This window comes from Helianthus annuus, chromosome 15 (assembly GCF_002127325.2).
Source record: "Helianthus annuus cultivar XRQ/B chromosome 15, HanXRQr2.0-SUNRISE, whole genome shotgun sequence".
In the NCBI taxonomy this organism is placed as follows: domain Eukaryota; kingdom Viridiplantae; phylum Streptophyta; class Magnoliopsida; order Asterales; family Asteraceae; genus Helianthus; species Helianthus annuus.
Window position 1 is genome coordinate 106,907,559 of NC_035447.2, and position 19,781 is coordinate 106,927,339.

The following is a 19,781-nucleotide window of genomic DNA, read 5'->3' on the forward strand; positions in this document are numbered from 1 at the left end:
ATGGAACCGCTGACAAGAATAAAAAGAAAATATAGAAAAAAAAACACTAAAAGATAACCAAAAGAAAATCAACCAACAAAGTTGTATGGTAATGATATTGTTCGTATGAAACCTGTGGTCAGATATTAGCAAATGATACTGGGTACCGGTACTGAATTTCCCGAACCGAAAGATCTTAAGTACCAATTCGGTACGACTTCTGGCGTTCCTGGTACCGGTTCGCTACCGGTTTTTACCTTCATATACTGCTACCGTAATTGGTATTTTCGGTACCAGTTTCGATTCGGTATTGGTTGGCACCGAGCTCATCCCTACCCTTGAAACTAAAAAAAAATCATTAAAAGTTGAAGAAAATCAACGAAAAAAGTTGCACGATACCGTTGTTCGTTCGGTACCCGTGATCAGGGATGAACAAATGGTACCGGGTAGCAGTACCGAATTTCCTGAACTAAAAGATTTTTAAAATCAATTCGATACCGACTTTTGGCGTTTTCTGTACCAGGTTGGTGTCGGTTTTTATCTTCATGTACCGATAACCGTACCGGTATTTTCGATACCAATACCGGTTGACACAAGGTTATCCAACTTAAAAAGTAAAGAAGATAATAAAAGTATTAAAAACTATATATTATTATAATATTTAAAACACTATTTATTGAATTCTATTTTTAATATACAATAAAGAAGTTCGCTTTTGTTATTTATTCTGTGTTTACATGTGTTTTGAAATTACTACGAGCGTGTTGCGAACGGAACTGCTGACAAGAATAAAAAGAAAATGTAGAAAAAAAAAAAAAACTAAAAGATAACCGAAAGAAAATCAACAAATAAAGTTGTATGGTAACGATGTTATTCGTATGTAACCCGTGGTCAGATATGAGCAAATTGTTCTGGGTACCGATACCAAATTTGCCGAACCGAAAGATCTTAAGTACCAATTCGGTACCGACTTTTGGCGTTCCAGGTACTGGTTCACTACCGTTTTTTACCTTTATATACCGGTACCGTAACCGGCATTTTCGGTATCAGTACCGATTCTGTATCGGTTGGCACCGAGCTCATCCCTACCCCTGAAACTAAAAAAGGAAAAAAATTAAAAGTTGAAGAAAATCAACAAAAAAAAGTTGTACGATACCGTTGTTCGTACGGTAACCGTGATCAAGGATGAGCAAATGGTACCGGGTAGCAGTACTGCATATCCCGAACCAAAAGATTTCCAATATCAATTCGGTACCAACTTTTGGCGTTTTCTGTATTAGTGCCGGTTTTTACCTTCATGTACTGATAATGAACAGGACCGTCCTGGTATTTTCGATACCAGTACTAGTTCGATACCGGTTGACACCAAGCTTATCCCAAACCCTGATAATTCGGCACCAACTTTTGGCGTTTTCTGTATTAGTGTCGGTTTTTACCTTCATGTACTGATACCGAACAGGACCGTCCCGGTATTTTTGATATCAGTACTGGTTCGATACCGGTTGACACCAAGCTTATCCCAACCCCTGATATTAAAAAAGGATTAAAGTTAAAAAGTAAAGAAAATAACTATTATTATAATTATAATATTAAAATAATAAAAGTATTAAAAAAACTATATATTATTATAATATTAAAATTACTATTTGTCGCAACCTCCGTCCCCTAACTACCCGGGAACGGCGGCCGCGGCCAGTTTCAGTGGTATCGGTGGTTATCATTTTGGCAGCGGAAATTACATCAGAACCGTAATTAGGAAATATTTTATCAGAGTAAAATACCATGCTTTTATAATATTAAACACATGGGAAAATCCCAAGTTTCCAAGTACACACATTTTTATAGGGATAAACCATATTTTATTTAAATAAAACATCTCTTTATTTTAGGTAACTTTATAGCCACTTTTCCAAGCCTTCTGTGCTGTCCAGCTGACTTCTATTTGGCTTTCATATTTTGTTACCTGAAACGCGTTTAAAAACATTTTGTCAGTGGGAAATACTGGTGAGTGAATCCCAGTTAATCAAGTTTAGTAAAACCATCGTACAGTATTGAGAGCGGTTGCGCAATTACATTTGTTTCCATCTACTTTAATTATCACCCACGGTACTGTCAACCCGACTTGTGATCATGTTACTACTCACAATGTAGTAACAAATTTTGTATACAAAACCTCAACATACCGACGATAATTGTAGAATACAAACACTCAATCACTGCTTAATACAATGTTAATTATATGAGGTTTTGTAAAAACAGTTTTGCAAAAATGTTTACAAAAAATGAGATTACTCACATTGCTGTCTTTAACCATTGGGTGTCAGCCCAATGGCCACCAGCCCGCATTCTAACCCGGAGGTGGCGGGTTCGAGTCTTGCTCATTCCCAATGCCCCTACGGTAGCGGATTTACCCCCAGACTCAGGCTTGCTGGGTGGCGGTCTGCGAGGTGGGATCACCTCGGCGGTTGGGAGGACCGTGGAATATCCCCCCCCCCCCCACATTGCTGTCTTAGGGTTTTCTTTAAGGGTTTCCTGGTGATTATCTATAATTTACACAAATGCATACGCGTTAGTATAATACCCCAATATTTACATTAGTAATTCCCTCCCCGAGACGGTATTCCAACGACTACGTCGGGCAGAACCTCGACAGCCGTTACGGAACCCTGGATCAATCGGGCAGCGTATCTAATACGTAACCGGGGTTATGATACTTACAACGAGGCAGAACTTCGTTAATTAGGGGGTTATAATACCCGAAAATTATGTTTGCTATGTAGAAATTCGAGAGAGAGAAAGATTTGTGAGCGAATTCGACTGAACAGCCGATGCCCTCAATTTATAGGGCCTGATTTCAGGTTCCTCGCGGCTCGCGAAGGATGTAGCCAAGGGCTACGCGGCCCGCGTCGTAGGGTAAGTAGGCCCTAGCTGATCCGTATCATCACACTAGGCTCGACACATTGCACGACATGTGGCAGCACCGGACTGCGCCTCATGTCCCTTCACTCGCGGCCCGCGTAAGACCAGGGGTAGGTCTTCGCGGCCCGCCACAGCCCTAAAAACTTGTTTTTTAATTAAATTTAATAAAAATAAAGGTATTCGGGGTTTGTTTTCGTATACGGGGTGTATTTTATGACGTATTGGGATATTTTAATTATTTTTAGGGTGTCGAAAATTTTAGGAGGGTTGTTATATCCTCCCCACCTTGTTTTAGAACTCGTCCTCGAGGTCTACTGGAATAGATGCGGGTATTTCCTTTGCATTTCTGATTCAAGCTCCCATGTGTATTCTGGTCCTCTCTTGGAATCCCATTTTACTTTGACTAGAACTAATCTCTTGTGCTTGAGGTTCTTAACTTTTCTGTCTTCAATCTGTAGAGGCTTTTCTACAAATTTAAGTTGTTCATTTACCTCTATATCCTTAAGAGGCACTATCAGTGATTCATCAGCTAAGCATTTCTTGAGATTAGATACAAGAAATACATCATGTATTCCTGCCATTTCCTCTGCCAGTTGTAGCTGATAGGCTACAAGTCCTATTTTTCTAATAATCTCAAAAGGTCCAACATACATGGGGCTTAGCTTTCCCCTTTTGAAGAATCTTACCACTCCTTTCCAAGGAGAGACTTTCAATAACACTTTGTCTCCTACCTGAAATTCCAATGGCTTCTGTTTGTTATCATCATAGCTCTTTTTTCGGTCACGTGCTACTTTCAGTCGTTCATTGACTTGGATAATCTTGTCGGTTGTTTCTTACACTGCTTCAGTTCCAGATAGTTGCTTTTCCCCAATTTCTGCCCAACAGACTGGGGTTCGGCACTTTCGTCCATAGAGTGCTTCGAAGGGTGTAGCATTGATACTTGTGTGATAACTGTTATTATAAGAAAATTCTATTAATGCTAAGTGGTCATCCCAATTACCTCCGAAATCAATTACACAAGCTCTAAGCATGTCCTCCATTGTCTGAATTGTCCTTTCGCTTTGTCCGTTCGTTTGAGGATGATAGGCTGTGCTTAGATTCAACTTGGTTCCCATTGCTTTTTGGAAACTTGTCCAAAAATGAGAGGTAAAACGACTATCCCTATCAGATACAATTGATAAAGGAATTCCATGTAATGAAACTATTTCATTTACATACATCTTAGCTAATTGTTCCATATTGAAAGTTTCCTTCATTGGTAGGAAATGAGCTGACTTAGTTAGCCTGTCTACAATCACCTAGATTGTATCATTACCTTTCCTTGATTTGGGTAATTTGGTAACAAAATCCATTGTTATCAATTCCCATTTCCATACTGGCATTTCTAACTGCTGCAATAAACCTGAGGGTTTCTGGTTTCAGCTTTGACTTAGGAACAGGCTAAACACTTAAAAACATAAGCTGCTATATCCTTTTTCATTCCTATCCACCAAAATTTTTTTCTTAAATCCTGATACATCTTATCACTTCCAGGATGCATCGTATACTTAGACTTATGGGCTTCTTCTAATATACGGTGGCGTAGGTTTCCTGATTTAGGTATCCACATTCTTTTCTTATGGAATCTCCAAATTCCATCTGTCCCTTATTCTAATTCCTTAATCATTCCTTTTAATTTTTCAGTATCATCCTTGATTACTGATTCTTGTGCTTTTCTAATCTGTTCATTTAAATCTATCTGTAAATTTAATTTAAGAGAACGCACTCTTTTTGGCTTTTCATGATACTTTCGACTTAAAGCATCAGTCACTACATTTGCCTTTCCTGCATGATACTGGATATTACAATCATAATCACTAAGTATCTCCATCCAGCGTCTTTGTCTCATATTTAATTCCTTTTGCCCAAAAACATACTTTAAACTCTTATGGTCTGTGAAAATGGTAAACTTACTACCGTAAAGGTAATGTCTCCAAATTTTTAAAGCAAAAATTATTGCTCCTAATTCTAAATCATGGGTTGAATAATTCTCTTCATGATTCTTAAGTTGTCTAGACGCATAGGCTATAACTTTTTGACGCTGCATTAATACACATCCATAACCTAACTTAGAGGCATCACAATAGACTACAAAGTCTTCAGTTCCTTCTTGTAATGCTAGTACGGGTGCGTTGGTTAATCTTTGCTTAAGAATTCTAAAGGCTTCTTCTTGTTTTGGTCCCCATTCAAATTTAACAGATTTACAGGTTAGGTTAGCTTAGTTAAGGGAATGGCTATTCTAGAAAAATCTCGAATAAATCTTCTATAATAACCGGCTAATCCTAAGAAACTTCTAACCTCGGTTGGTGACTCAGGGGTTTTCCATTTGGTAATTGCCTCGATCTTGGTGGGATCACATGAATTCCTTCATGATTAACTAAGCGTCCAAGAAACTGTACCTATTCTAACCAAAACTCGCACTTTGAAAATTTTGCATAAAGATTTTCTTTTCTCAATAAACTTAAAAGTGCGTGCAAATGCTTTACATGCTCCTCTTTACTCTTAGAGTAAATGAGAATATCTATAAAGACAATTATGAACTTATCCAAATATGGCTTACATATTCGGTTCATCATGTCCATAAATGCAGCTGGGGAATTGGTTAAACCAAATGGCATGACAGTAAATTCATAATGGCCATACCTTGTTCTAAAAGCGGTCTTAGGAATGTCCTCTTCCTGTACCTTTAATTGGTGATATCCTGATCGTAAATCGATTTTAGAGAAAAATCGAGCTCCTTGCAACTGATCAAACAAATCATCGATTCTCGGTAATGGATACCGATTTTTAATCGTGACTTTGTTCAATTCACGGTAGTCAATGCACATACGCATTGATCCGTCTTTCTTCTTAACAAATAAAATCGGTGCTCCCCATGGTGATGAACTTGGCTGTATGAATCCTTTCTCCAATAATTCGTCTAACTGTTTCTTCAGTTCCAGCATTTCTGCGGGTGCCAAACGGTAAGGTGCTTTGGCAATTTGTGTTGTTCCCGGTAGTAGCTGAATCCTGAATTCAACTTCTTTGTCTGGCGGTAGTCTTGGTAATTCTTCTGGAAACACATCTGGAAACTGAGATACTACGGAAATATCTTTCAGTTCTTTTCCTTTTGTGTTAGTGATTATGGAAATCAAATACACTAATGACCCTTTTCTTATATAACTTGTTGTTTTCATCACAGAGATGAATTTTGTGGATATAGAGGGCTTATCTCCTTTAATTGTGATCTTTTCACCCCTTGGTGAATTTACTTGGATTGACTTTTGATCATATAGAATACTGGCTTTATTGGCTATTAACCAATCCATTCCTAATACAACATCAAATCCTTCCAGACTCATTGGATAAAGGTTTGCAATAAACTTTTGATTTAAAAATTCTATTCTTGCTCCCTACAAGATTTCAGAAATCTTATAGTTTCTCCATTTGTTGTTTCTACTAGACATTCTTGTGGGAGTTTAGTTAATGGTTGATTGAGAAGTTTGCAAAATGAAGTATTAATAAAACTTTGGTTCGCACCAGAGTCAAATAATACTTTAGCAAAAACATCATTAACTAAAAACGTACCGGCTATCAGGTCCGGGATCATCTTTGCTTCTTCCGCAGTCAGAACAAATGCCCTAGCATTCTTAGTAGTCTTGTTGTTCATGGCTGGAACTAGTTTCGGACAGTTTGGCTTGATGTGACCTTTTTCTCCACAGTTGAAGCACATTCCATTATTTGGTTTCTTCCTACAATCTTCTTCCCTGTGTCCTGGTATCTTGCAGAAATTGCAGTAAGTGGAGCATCTTCCTGAATGTTTCCTCTTGCAGGCTTTGCAGTTAGGTGCAGAGGTAGAACCTACATTTTTCCCACGGTTGGAGTTTCCATAACAAAATTTTTGGGTAAGCCTTTGAGCTAGGTGTAACACCCCTGTTTTGAAAGTCAAAGTCAAAGTCAAGATTTAAGTCAAAGGAAGAAAAGATTGCTAATTGCAATCTGTCACTCCTTGCTCAACTCTTGTTTTGGCTTCTTTGACTTGTAGATAATCTATTTATTTTATCGCATTAGTTGTATTATGTGGAGTACATGTTAATAATCGAGGTTTAATCGCTATTTACTACCTGTTTAATCGTTTATCGCATCGCAATCGCATTCACAACCCGAACTATGCGTTCTGGATATTGTTTTACGTGTGTGTGCTATTTATGTGTTACTTGTGCATGTTTAATTATGTTTATGTTTGTGGGGATTAATCGAAACGCGATCGCAACTCTATCGCAATCGAATCACAGACGCTAAGTGCAAGTTAATTATAGTGATTGTATGTTAGATATAGTAGTTGGGATTAATTGTGTAATTAATGGGTGATTTTATCACAAACCCGCATAAACGCATCGCAAAACCCAACGCATGAAACGAAACGCCAAAACTCAATCGTCGGAGCCACTCGTTCGAGTGACCACTCGATCAGATGGCCAACCGATCGGATTGCCGTCCGATTGGATTGCCATCCGATCGGATTGCCATCCGATCGGATAATCCGATCGGATTGTCATCCGATCGGTGACCCACTCGACCCTAGTATACTTTCCTTTTTGGGAAACCCTATAAATACCCTCACATGTCACATCACTTGATGTGACAGCTCTCCACTCGACCCAGCCGCACTTCAGCCTCCTTTTCTCGATTTCTCGTGATTCTTGTAAGTTTTCAACCTAAATCTTGTACTTCTATGATCTACACACACTTCATCATTCTCTCTTTTAAATCTTAACTCTTAACCGTGAAATCAGTGGATTTGAGGTGTTCCAGGGTGATGTCATCATGAAGTTCTCATGAACTTCATGTTTTGGCTTTAATCCACCAAGAACAACTTAGATCTGGACGATTTCCACATGAATGAACAAAGATCTTACCTAGATCTGAACATATTCATGGTGAAAAGGATTGAAAGATGGTTTCCTAACTTTCTTTCAACTCTGTTGCATTGAAAGATGGTTTCCTAACTTTCTTTCAACTCTGTTGCATTGAAAGATGGTTTCCTAACTTTCTTTCAACTCTGTTACACTCAATGCACTCAAAACCGATAGAATCAGAGCTAGTTCTGATCTTCTACTCTTTCTTAGTGATGTATTGGTTCAGGATCTAAATTCTATCCAAGAGACAACCGATTTCAGGTTAAACGTGAACCACCGTCTCGAACAGTTAACTGGTCGGACTAGGGCGATTCCTGTTCGATCGGATCACTTGAGTCTTTACGAGGTTCTGTTGTTTAATGCGTTATCACGCTGTCTCGATCAAAACTGCAAAACTCTCAAAACAATCAAGTGTCAAGACGATCAGGTCGTTGGGACGGATTGTCGTCCGATCGGATTGCCATCCGATCAGACAGCCATCCGATCGGCTTACACTAGGTTCCACACTTAAACTATTACTTCAACTTTTCAAAGTTTTGAACGTTGACGGATTGCCGTCCGATCGGATTGCCATCCGATCGAATGACCATCCGACCATGTGATGTTTGGAACTTCAACACTAAACAATTTTCAACATGTTCAATGCATCATCAGTTCTAACGGATTGCCACCCGATTGGTAGACCATCCGATCAAGTGACAACATTGCTGTGAACTTGTTCTCTGAGAAATACCTCGCCGAACGGATCGTCATCCGATCGAACCGCCGTTCGATCAAACGACCTGAAAGGCAGAGATACTTCTCTGTTTTCAAAATGCTACAACGAAAACTTCAAAAGGCAAACCGTCATACACAAACACATCCTCACCAGACGAGGTGTCAATCCAATCGAATGGTCGTCCGATTGGATGACCATCCGAACGGATTGACATCCGATCGACTGGCCATCCGATCGGATTACCATCGGATCGGACTACCATCCGACACTTGGTACTTTACACCGTTTTACACGCCGCTTTCCGTTTATGCTATTGTTAACTGTTCAGGCTAATCTCTCTCAGCGCTCCCTTCAATCCAAGAGAGTGTTTACTTGTTAAACACAATCTGTGAGTATACTCGATCCCTTTTTGCTTTACGCACTTTTGGGTGTTACATACGTTTCTTATTCTAAATCACAATCGACACACAACGCAAACACTATTTATACGCTAACCGTTATTGCATGCTACGTGTTATTCGATGAATGCTTGTATGTTATGTTAACACAGTGATTGTTGCCTAACACCTTAGCGACGATAGTACTATAGTTTGAACTCAGCACCTGTCGTGGAAAGGGGTTGTTTAGGGCTTTACTTCACGTGTTCCAGTGGGGATTGTGTTGCGCATTCTACAACTCGCAGTCACGTCTGTGCATATTTCTTTGTCGATAACCTACTTGCCTTCACTTTATACATGTTACATGCTGGTTATGCGTAAACTATATTCGAACTCTATTACTATTATCAAACTTGTATGCTCACCTTTACACTATGTGTATTGACCTCTATTTTAACGTATGTGGCAGGTGCTTAAGAAGCTAGGAATTGCTGTGCTTTGGTGAATCAAGTTAGGGGTCTAGCTATGTCACGCTTAAATTTGAGTCATCGGAACGGTATTTGTTTTTGGGACAATTATTTGTAATAACTGTTTTTATTTGGATATGTTGTGGTATGGGACATGACGTTTAATTATCTGGTAATGAATAGTTGTTATGGATACTCATGATATAATTCTTTGTGGAGAGCTTGTGTCAACATAGCAAATGCCTTCTTTTCATTATCGTACGCTTTCTTATCTCCTTCAAACATAGTTGCCAATGAGGCTGCAGTTGAACCTGCTTCTTCAAGAGTTGCGTTGTATGGTGAAGTGAAACATAACCATAGCTCGGTATTTTGTCCTAGAACGTAAGTATGAAAACGACCTCTCCAAGATGGATATTCATTCATATGATTCAGCTTTGGCGGTCGATTGTTGCTACCCATTTCACTTTCGCTCTGTAGCAAATTTTGAATACTTGGATTTTGACTTGCTACGCATGCCCACTGACTTGCAGAAATTGCTTGTGGTTGTGGCATCATATTCTTGACCCACTCCTCTGAGGAGGTCGGATCTAGAGCCGTGCTTGAGCTACTGCTCCAATCCCAAGGGTTAGTACTCATGATTGATATATATATATATATATATATATATATATATATATGAGTGTACCTGATCAAACACTTGAAAAGAAACGGTTAAGACAGTTTTTCAAAGCTTCTATAAACAAATGACAGTTAAAATCGACGAAGTATAAAATGACAAAGGATGAAATGACGAAGTATGATTCACAGTGTGAACGACGAAGTCTTGTAACGACGAAGTTCAGAATCTTCGTCTAACACACTCTTTTGACGAAGGATGGAGAGTGTTTCAATCTTCGTCTGAAACAATTTTGACGAAACAATTTTGACAAAACTTTGATGATTCGTCCAACACAATCTTCGCTGACACAGGATAAGATATTTTTGCAAAAGCAATTACTTCTTGCAGAAAAGTAGGTGGTGTGACGAATTTTCAAAGCTAACAAGTTGCTGTGACAGAAGTTAGTTTGATTTACCTAATCATCATTTCATGTACACAATTGTCAAACAATAATATTATAAGCAACAAACACTTCAACTTAAATTTAAAGCAGATCAAACTCAGATATTATTTCAAGAACAGTTTGAAGATGGTCAAGAACACTTTGAATATCAAGAAAAACTTGAATATTTTGAAACACAAACTTTGCTTAAACTTTCAAGAAAAAACCCATTTTTATCATGTAGACATGCAATGTAGTAAGGTTTTTGATAAAACTTATAGCAAGTAAAAAGATTTGAACACTTTTTCAGAAAATATGAATATCAAATAAAAACAGTTTCTGAAAAATACATAAACAGCTTGATAAAACACAACAATGTTTGGTTTTAAACAAGGATAAGAGCCATAGCTCTGATACCACTTGTAGGTCCGTTTTTCTTAGAGGATCTATTAGGAAACCTAATCCTGTTTATCACGAACACGGTCACGAGTGCGGAATCCACATGATGGTGCAAACCAAACAAAGCAATGCAAGCAACACAACAGATAACCAAAGATTCACTTTAGATTAAAAGGACGAGAACAACATCAAACATATACACACAATGCTTGAACGATAAACTCTCAGTAGTAGTCTCTCTATGCTCTCATGCCTTAACTATTAAACACACTAAGCTATATATACTGTCCAGGGACGAACCTTGATAGACGAAGGTTAATGTGTGACGAAGATAGAACCTTCGCCACACACAAACAATGACGAAACTTGAAGGTTCGCCAAGCAGTGGTTTGATGAAGATAGATCCTTCGTTAAACACTAAACAAGGACAGTAGATAACTAAGTTAACAGAAGACATAAGAAACCACTAACTATAGTTAAACACAATGCACACAAGCATATGTCTAACAAACCATACAAATACAAAGACAAAATGTCATACCAAGTAGGATAGGAGGATATCCTACTAGGTAGACTTGACGGAACTTACAGACTCGATTACAAAAGAGTAAATAACATATAACGTAAACAAGACAAAGTTACAGACACATAAATGCACCAACACAAACATGTGCCCGAATCGAGTTGTGAAGCAAGAGCCACAACAACAGCACCCCAGCAGCAGCCTCAGCAGTAACAGCAGCAAGCAGCTCGCGCTCGAACCTTCAACGTCAATGTGCGCCAGGCTCAGGCTGACAACAATGTGGTTAATGGTACATTCCTGGTGAATGGTATTTATGCTTCATGTTTGTTTGATACTGGAGCCGATAATCGTTTTGTATCGTTTGAATTCGAAAAGCTCCTTAATCGTAAGCACGCCCATCTCCCCTCGACGTTCGATGTCGAAGTCACCACCGGAAGAACTGTCGCTGTCATTTCTATTCTTCGTGATTGTACTCTCGTACTCAACAATCACGTTTTTCCTATTGACCTTATTCCGATGCAGCTCGGTAGTTTTGACATATAGTAGGCATGGACTTTCTTTGCGAAAACCATGCTTAAGCTGTTTGCTTCGATAAGATGATTCGATTCTCGCTCGCGAATGGTGATCAACTTTGTGTGTATGGTGAAACTCCTTAGAAAGGTCTCAAACTCATGTCGTGTACCCAAGCTAGCAAGTATCTCCGTAAGGAATACAGAGCTTTCTTGGTTAATATTGTAGTAGCGGAGGAGGAAAAGTAAGGAAAGACAAAAGTGAAAGATGTCCCCGTTGTTTGTGAATTTCCTAACGTCTTTCCTGACGATCTCCCCGGCTTACCACCAAGTCGTGATATCGACTTTCGCATCGACCTCATTCCTGGAGCAAATCCTGTTGCTAAAGCTCCTTATCGACTCGCTCCGTCCGAAATGCGCGAACTCTAGAGTCAGCTCCAGGAATTGCTTATAAAGGCTTCATTCGCCCTAGCACCTCTCCTTGGGGCGCACCAGTCCTTTTCGTCAAAAAGAAGGATGGGTCGTTTCGGATATGCATCGACTACAGGGAATTGAATAAGCTGACAATCAAGAATCGTTATCCCCTACCTCGAATCGATGATTTGTTTGATCAGTTGCAAGGTGCTTCATGTTTTTCGAAGATCGATCTACGCTCAGGCTATCACCAATTACGCATTCAAGAGGAGGATATACCCAAAACCGCTTTTCGCACTCGATACGGCCATTATGAGTTCGTTGTCATGCCTTTTGGTTTAACCAACGCACCCGCGGTTTTCATGGATCTGATGAATCGCGTGTGTAAACCATTTCTTGACCGCTTCGTCAACGTGTTCATCGATGATATCCTTATCTATTCCAAGTCGAAAACCGAACACGCGCAATATCAACGTTTGGTTCTCAAGCTACTCCAAGGGAATCGACTCTATGCCAAGTTCTCCAAGTGTGAATTCTGGCTAGAGGGGGTTCAATTCCTCGGTCATATTGTTAATAGTCAAGGTATTCATGTCGACCCCGCGAAGATCGAAGCTGTCAAGAGTTGGGTTACACCTAAGAACCCGTCTGAAGTCCGTTCTTTTCTCGGACTAGCGGGCTATTATCGCCGATTTATCGAAGGATTCTCTAAAATCGCCGTGCCGCTTACTTCTCTCACGCATAAAGACAAGCCTTTTGTTTGGGGAACCCAACAAGAGACTACCTTTCAAACTCTCAAGCATATGCTCTGCAAGGCTCCCGTCCTTACTTTGCCCGACGGAAACGATGACTTTGTTGTCTATTGCGATGCCTCAAACCTGGGTCTTGGTTGTGTTCTCATGCATCGGGACAAGGTTATTGCTTATGCATCTCGTCAGCTCAAGATCCATGAGAAGAACTACACAACCCATGATCTCGAGCTAGGTTTAGTTGTTTTTGCGCTGAAGATTTGGTGACACTACCTTTATGGAACCAAGTGTACGATCTTCACAGATCATAAGAGCCTACAACACATCCTCAGCCAAAAGGAACTTAATATGCGCCAACGCCGATGGGTTGAACTTCTCAACGACTGCGACTGTGAGATTCGTTATCATCCTCGCAAGGCAAATGTCGTTGCTGACGCTTTAAGTCGACGAAGCTACTTGCATAGCACTCGTAATGTTCAAGCCCAGCATCATCTCGAAACCCTTATCCGCGAAGCCCAACATGCTTGTTTTACCGAGCGAACTTTGAAGAATGAAAGGATTCTTGACGATGGAGCCCAGCTAGTGAATAAGTCGAATGGGATATTCCATTATCTGGATCGGATTTGGATTCCCAAATGCACCGACTTACGAAAGATCCTGATGGATGAAGCCCACAAATCCCGATATTCTATTCATCCCGGTGCCGATAAAATGTACCAGGACCTCGCTACAAGTACTGATGGCCGGGCATGAAGAAAGATATCGCTCTCTATGTTTCGAAGTGCCTGACTTGCTCGAAAGTCAAGGCCGAGCACCAAAGACCCTCTGGCTTACTCGTCCAACCCGAGATCCCTATGTGGAAATGGGAGAGTATAGCTATGGACTTCATAATGAAACTTCCGCGCACGCCATCAAGTCATGACAGCATCTGGGTTGTCGTTGACCATTTGACTAAATCTGCTCATTTTCTGCCGATATGAGAAGACTTTAAGGTAGAAAGATTAGCCCGAATCTACACCAATGAGATCATTTGTCGACATGGGACGCCTCATGACATCATCTCTGACCGTGATGGTCGATTTACCTCGCGTCTTTGGGAAACGTTTCAATCTGCTCTGGGTACTACGCTTAATCTAAGTACCGCTTTCCATCCCCAAACCGACGGTCAGACTGAAAGAACGATTCGTACCTTGGAAGACATGTTCCGTTCGTGTGTCATAGATTTCGGTCGTAATTGGGACGTATACTTACCTTTAATTGAATTCTCGTACAATAACAGTTATCATTCCAGCATTCAAATGGCACCATTTGAGGCATTATACAGAAGAAGATGTCGATCGCCTATTGTGTGGCACGAGATTGGAGATTCGCAAATAACCGGTCCTGAGCTATTACAAGAAACGACTGACAAAATCCTCCAAATTCGAGACAACCTGCTAAAAGCTCAGAGTCGTCAGAAAAGTTACGCCGATAGACGATGCAAGCCCCTTGAATTTGATGTTGGCGATCACGTACTCCTAAAGGTATCACCTTGGAAGGGTGTGGTTAGATTCGGCAAGAAAGGGAAACTCGCGCCTCGATATGTTGGACCCTTTAAGATTCTGGAAAGGATCGGCAAAGTTGTCACACCTTGGCTTTGCGGAAGCGTGGGTTTATTTGGTGTGACTCCTTAATACCATAGCTTAATCACAACAAATCTATATGAAAGTAAAACCATGATGTTCATCCATTTATTCAAGTTTAAAAAGTAAAACACGACAACATTGTTTTCAAAAGTCGACACATGCAACGGATTACAACATGACATAATAAAAATATTGCTCATACGACACAACCATAAGACATGAATTAAAAACACAGTTTAAGACTTGTGACTCGTCCAGGCAAAAGTCACAATCCCTAAACTCGGATGACATCATTTCTCCTACGCAGCTTGATGACATAGCATACCTTGCCAGATCCCTAATTTCCTGAAATACATGTAATTTGAAAAATCAACAAAAAGTTGAGCGAGTTCATGTAAAAGTGAGTATGAGTAAACTTTTAAAGTATGTATAAAAGTTCCTGGTATGTAGCAATAAGGAAAAAGAGATCACCAATGGGTTGCAAAGCCACTAGTATGTGTGAGAAAGTGCAGGGAAACTCAAACCTAACAAATTTGTACCGGGCTTCGGCTGTAAGACACAGTCACTGATGTGCGTGTAGTGTAATATATTTTTGATGTATATTTTAAGCCCTTTTACACTTTTAGCCAAGTTTTAAATTTATAAAACACGATATTTACTAACACTAAACACACATATGGGCAAGTGCACCCATCGTGGACGTAGTATAGTGTTGGTAAGATACCGAGGTCGTCCAAGGACACAAGAGGTTTTAGTACCGGTTTATCCTCAACGTCTAATCAAATCAAAAAGTTAGAAAAAGGTTTTTAAACTAGAAAAATAAAAACTAACTAAATGCTGAAAAATAAAAATAAAATAAAAACAGATAGACAAGATGAATCACTTGGATCCGACTCGTGTATTAGTATAACCTTTGATTATTTTCGCACTTTTGCACTTGTTTAAGAGATTATCTTAGTTATTGTAGTAGGCCCCTCTTTTGAAGGCGACATTACCCTCAACCCAGTAGTTTGAGTCAGCAAGGATACAATCCTAAAGGGTTGGATTATTGGAAGATAATGAATTAAGTTATTAATGCAAATTGTGGTAGGCCCCGCTTTTGGCGGTGACGTTACCATCGGCTAAGTAGTCTGAGTCAGCAGGGATACAGTCCTAAATAGCCGGGTTATAGTATTAATAGTAGTTAACTTATGAGGGGGTCAAAAAGTTTGGATCTCCGCCATCCAATACCTATGGGCATTGAAGGAGATCCTACTAAATTTGACCCAGGTCCCTTGCAGGACCTCTAAACGCTGAACAAGGGCAAGACCCTTACCAAACCGTTCCCTTAACCCCCGACCAGGTAGCCAACATACCTCCATATAGACCGTGGAGATATGAATGGTGAAAATCTTTTATTTTATATAGACAGTAAAATAATGCCATGACACCACGGACAAACGATAAGGAAAGATCACCTTCAACATAAGCAACTAGTTATTAAAGTCATTAATACAAAACCAAATAAAAAGTGTAAAAGATTAAAAATAAAAAGTATTATACTAAACACTTGTCTTCACCAAGTGATGTAAGAGACTTAGGCAAACATGGCCTTGATTGTCAAGAACTCTTACTATCAATCTTGGATCCCGAGACGACTCACACACTCTACGATGGACAATGGATGATGGTGGTGGATGATGGTGTTATGGTGGTGGTGGGTGGTGGATGAAGTGTGAGAGAGGTGGTGTGCCAAGGGATGAGTTGAAGTGAAATCAAGCACTCCTATTTATAGGCTGAACAGAAGGCTGGGCACGGCCCCGTGTCCGCTGGACACGCCCCCGTGCCCGTCTGACACTCTCTCTCTTCATTAATTGTAATTCGCAATTACAATTAATGCGCCTGCTGTACTTTCGCGGACACGGCCCCGTGGTGGGCAATAGAAGCTTCTACAGCTTTGTCTTTTCTGCTGCTTCTTGGGCACGGCCCCGTGCTGGCTGAGCACGGGGCGTGTTCAGTCTTCTGTTTTCTCTTCTTTGCTTGGGAGGATGCCGTTGAGGGTTCGGGCAATCTACTTTTGTTCCTTTTCTTGTATTTATGTTAGAATTAGCTGTCTTTTTGCTTCTTTTGTGAATTTGAGCTCATTTCATCCTGAAAATACAAAAGGAAGACAAAAACACTCTTTTTCCAACATTAGTACTTAAAAAGGGTTAGTTTTATGCCTCATTTGATGTAATTTATATGTTGCATTTTACACACATCAAATACCCCCACACTTGAATTTTTGCTTGTCCTCAAGCAAAACTCTTTAAATGTGGCTTACACTCCCAAATGGAATGGGTAGAAGAGAAGGTTTTTGGCTTGTCATAGAGTGTCGGGAATCCAAGATTTTTGTGGGTTTTATTTTTATTTATTTACAATCCCATTCGTTATGATTTATTTAGAACATTTCATAAGGTAAATTACTTATTTGGGCATAACATGCCTTTTTAAAATTTCATTTATATACAAGTTCACATACCTCACTGGAGAAATCACTCAACACTCGGCCGAAGGTGTATTTTTTTTAGTGAATCACTCGAGAGCGGCATGGAACTTACGCCTACCATAAGCTTGCCAAGCAATCAATCCTCCTCCTTTTTAACTATATATCTTTGTAAATATCAAGAGGACTTTTTGGGTGAAGGGTTAGGCTTGGGCTAAAGGTGGCTGGTTGGGTTAGTGGTTAGTAAAAAGGCGAAAAGCGTAAAAAGCGTCGGTTTTCGTAAAACACTTTTGTTTTTAGTGACTTTTTTTTTCTTTGAAGTATTTCTCCAAACAAGCTTTTGTTTGCATAGCTTTGTTTGTTTGGTTTTTTTTTTGTCACACAAAAAAAAACGAGCTTACGAAAAACCGAGCTTGTTACTAAAATAAAGGGTGAAAATAAGAGTTTTTGGTGGGTGAAAAGGGTAAAGAAATGAAAGGTTTAGGCTCAAAGGGGTTAACTAGGGGGATTTTGGGTAGGTGGTTAAAAAAATAAAAAAAATAAAAAATAATGGTGTGGAAAGAAAAATGGTTAGTCCTAATGCCTCCATCATTTACTTACTTGGGTTTAAGTTGGTAAGGACCGGGAATGAATCGTCGTGGCAAGTTCTAGAGTTGTAAGAACCAAGCGGCTATTCACACAAGAAACGAAAAATGAGCATTTAGTCTAAGGATGTAAATTTGTATGCTCAATAAAGGCTCAAAACTCACTTTTGTGGGAATGGGTTTTTAATGTGATCAAGTATATATAATCAAATTTTAACTAGGCTTGTTATGCCATTTCATAATTTTCTTATGTTGGTTCTTGTTATCACGACGCTCTCGGTTGTAAAATTTGTAAAAATATAACCTTATTAATCTTAGGATTCCTAACTTAAACTTTAGACAAGTAAAAAAAAATGAAAATTTTTTGAAAAAATTTGGGGTGTTTAGCGGTTCCAATAGAGTTTTGTGTAAGGCTTGTTGTTAGGACTTGCAAAATTTCAAGGTTTTAGCTTCCCCCCCACACTTAAATTACACATTGTCCTCAATGTGTCCCAAAAATAAATTTTTAGGTTGATTGGATGTGTAATGTGGTGTTAAAAAGCAAAGATTCACTGGCAGTCTGGACACAGCCCCGTGTCCACTGGACACGACCCTGTGGTGAACTGCCAGTAACGAAAACTTACAGAAGATGAACACGGGGGCGTGTTGGTTAGACACGGCCCCGTGTCTGGCAAATATTTGCAGGTCAGTAACCAAACAGCAGGTCTGGGAGGTGAACACGGGGCCGTGTCGGCTGGACACGACCCCGTGTGGACAGTCTGTAAGCCTGAAAAATAGGTTTCTTCTCCCGGTTTCTCCATTTTGGGCCTGTAAGTGCTAAGGTTTAGCACTCCAACCCTTGGTTTGTACCTGTTTCATCACTCAATACCACACCAAGCAACATAAACATCCTACATTACCATAGTTAATTGTCTCCAAGCATAAAGAAAAAGTAAAACGGAAATAAAAAGTAGTCAAGGAAAGTAAATTGTTCAACATTTGGCATGCAGGCCATAAATTGTTCGATAGAAAAGGGTACTTAAACCTGTGGGCTCACCATCAACCCGCTCCTTGTTCCTTCAAACCTCCTACTCCATGTCTTCATCGCTATCCTCACCTCCACCCCCATGCCCCGCCATATACTCCCGGATGCTACCGATATCATCTTGTATATCGTTGATGTTGCGCTCAATAGCTCCGACCCGGTGGTATGTGTTGTTGGCGAGATTGTAGGTGTTCCTGGTACACATGAGGTTTTCCTGGAAAAGATCATGTAAGCTTTGAAAGTTAGGAAAACTGCCTCCTTGTGAGGAGGATTGACCCGGATCGCCATGGGGTTGGTACTGGTATTGGGGAGGTGGTGCATGAAGAACTAGGGCCTCCTGTGGGTTCCATGCATAGCCTTGTGCTCTTTGGAAGCTCACTGTCCCGTCTTCCGCCTCATAAAGTAAGTTCATGGCTCGGCAAATGTGGTAGTCAACTCGTCCCGACCATGGACTTCTTTCAAAGGACCTTGGAATGTTCGTGAAATGCTTGAAAAGACGGTACACCCATCCCCCAAAGAAGATAGGTGTTGGAGCGCGAGCAAGGCGATTGAGATGCATGTTTCGTAACAGGAGATATGGAACATCAAGAGGCTTCCGGTTGTGGATGCAGTGAAGGACAACCAAATCTTTCAACCCTACAACGCCACTACTGTCGTGACGCTGGTTTAGCGAGTAGGTGAGGAGCCTGTGAATGTAGCGGTATAGCGGGTCCCTCAGTTTGGTACTCTTGGTGCTGCTAGGGTTGTAGATTCCTTCACCGATTTGGGCCCATGCGGCTTGACGTTCATTCTCATCCAAGTATCGTAATCCCCCGATGTTTTCCTCATTTCCCGATTCCTCTTCACTGTACAGTCCTATTATAGCTACAAACTGTGCCATGGAGATCGAGTACTTTGTCCCGCCACACCGAAATGCGACCCCTTCATTGTCAAACGGGTCACACCTCGAATTGAAAGCGAAAGTACTGTAAAACTCCATGGTGCATTGATGCACCGACCGAAGCCGAGTGTTCAATGCAACTGCTAGTGGCCCTATCACGATGTTGTTGAATCAGT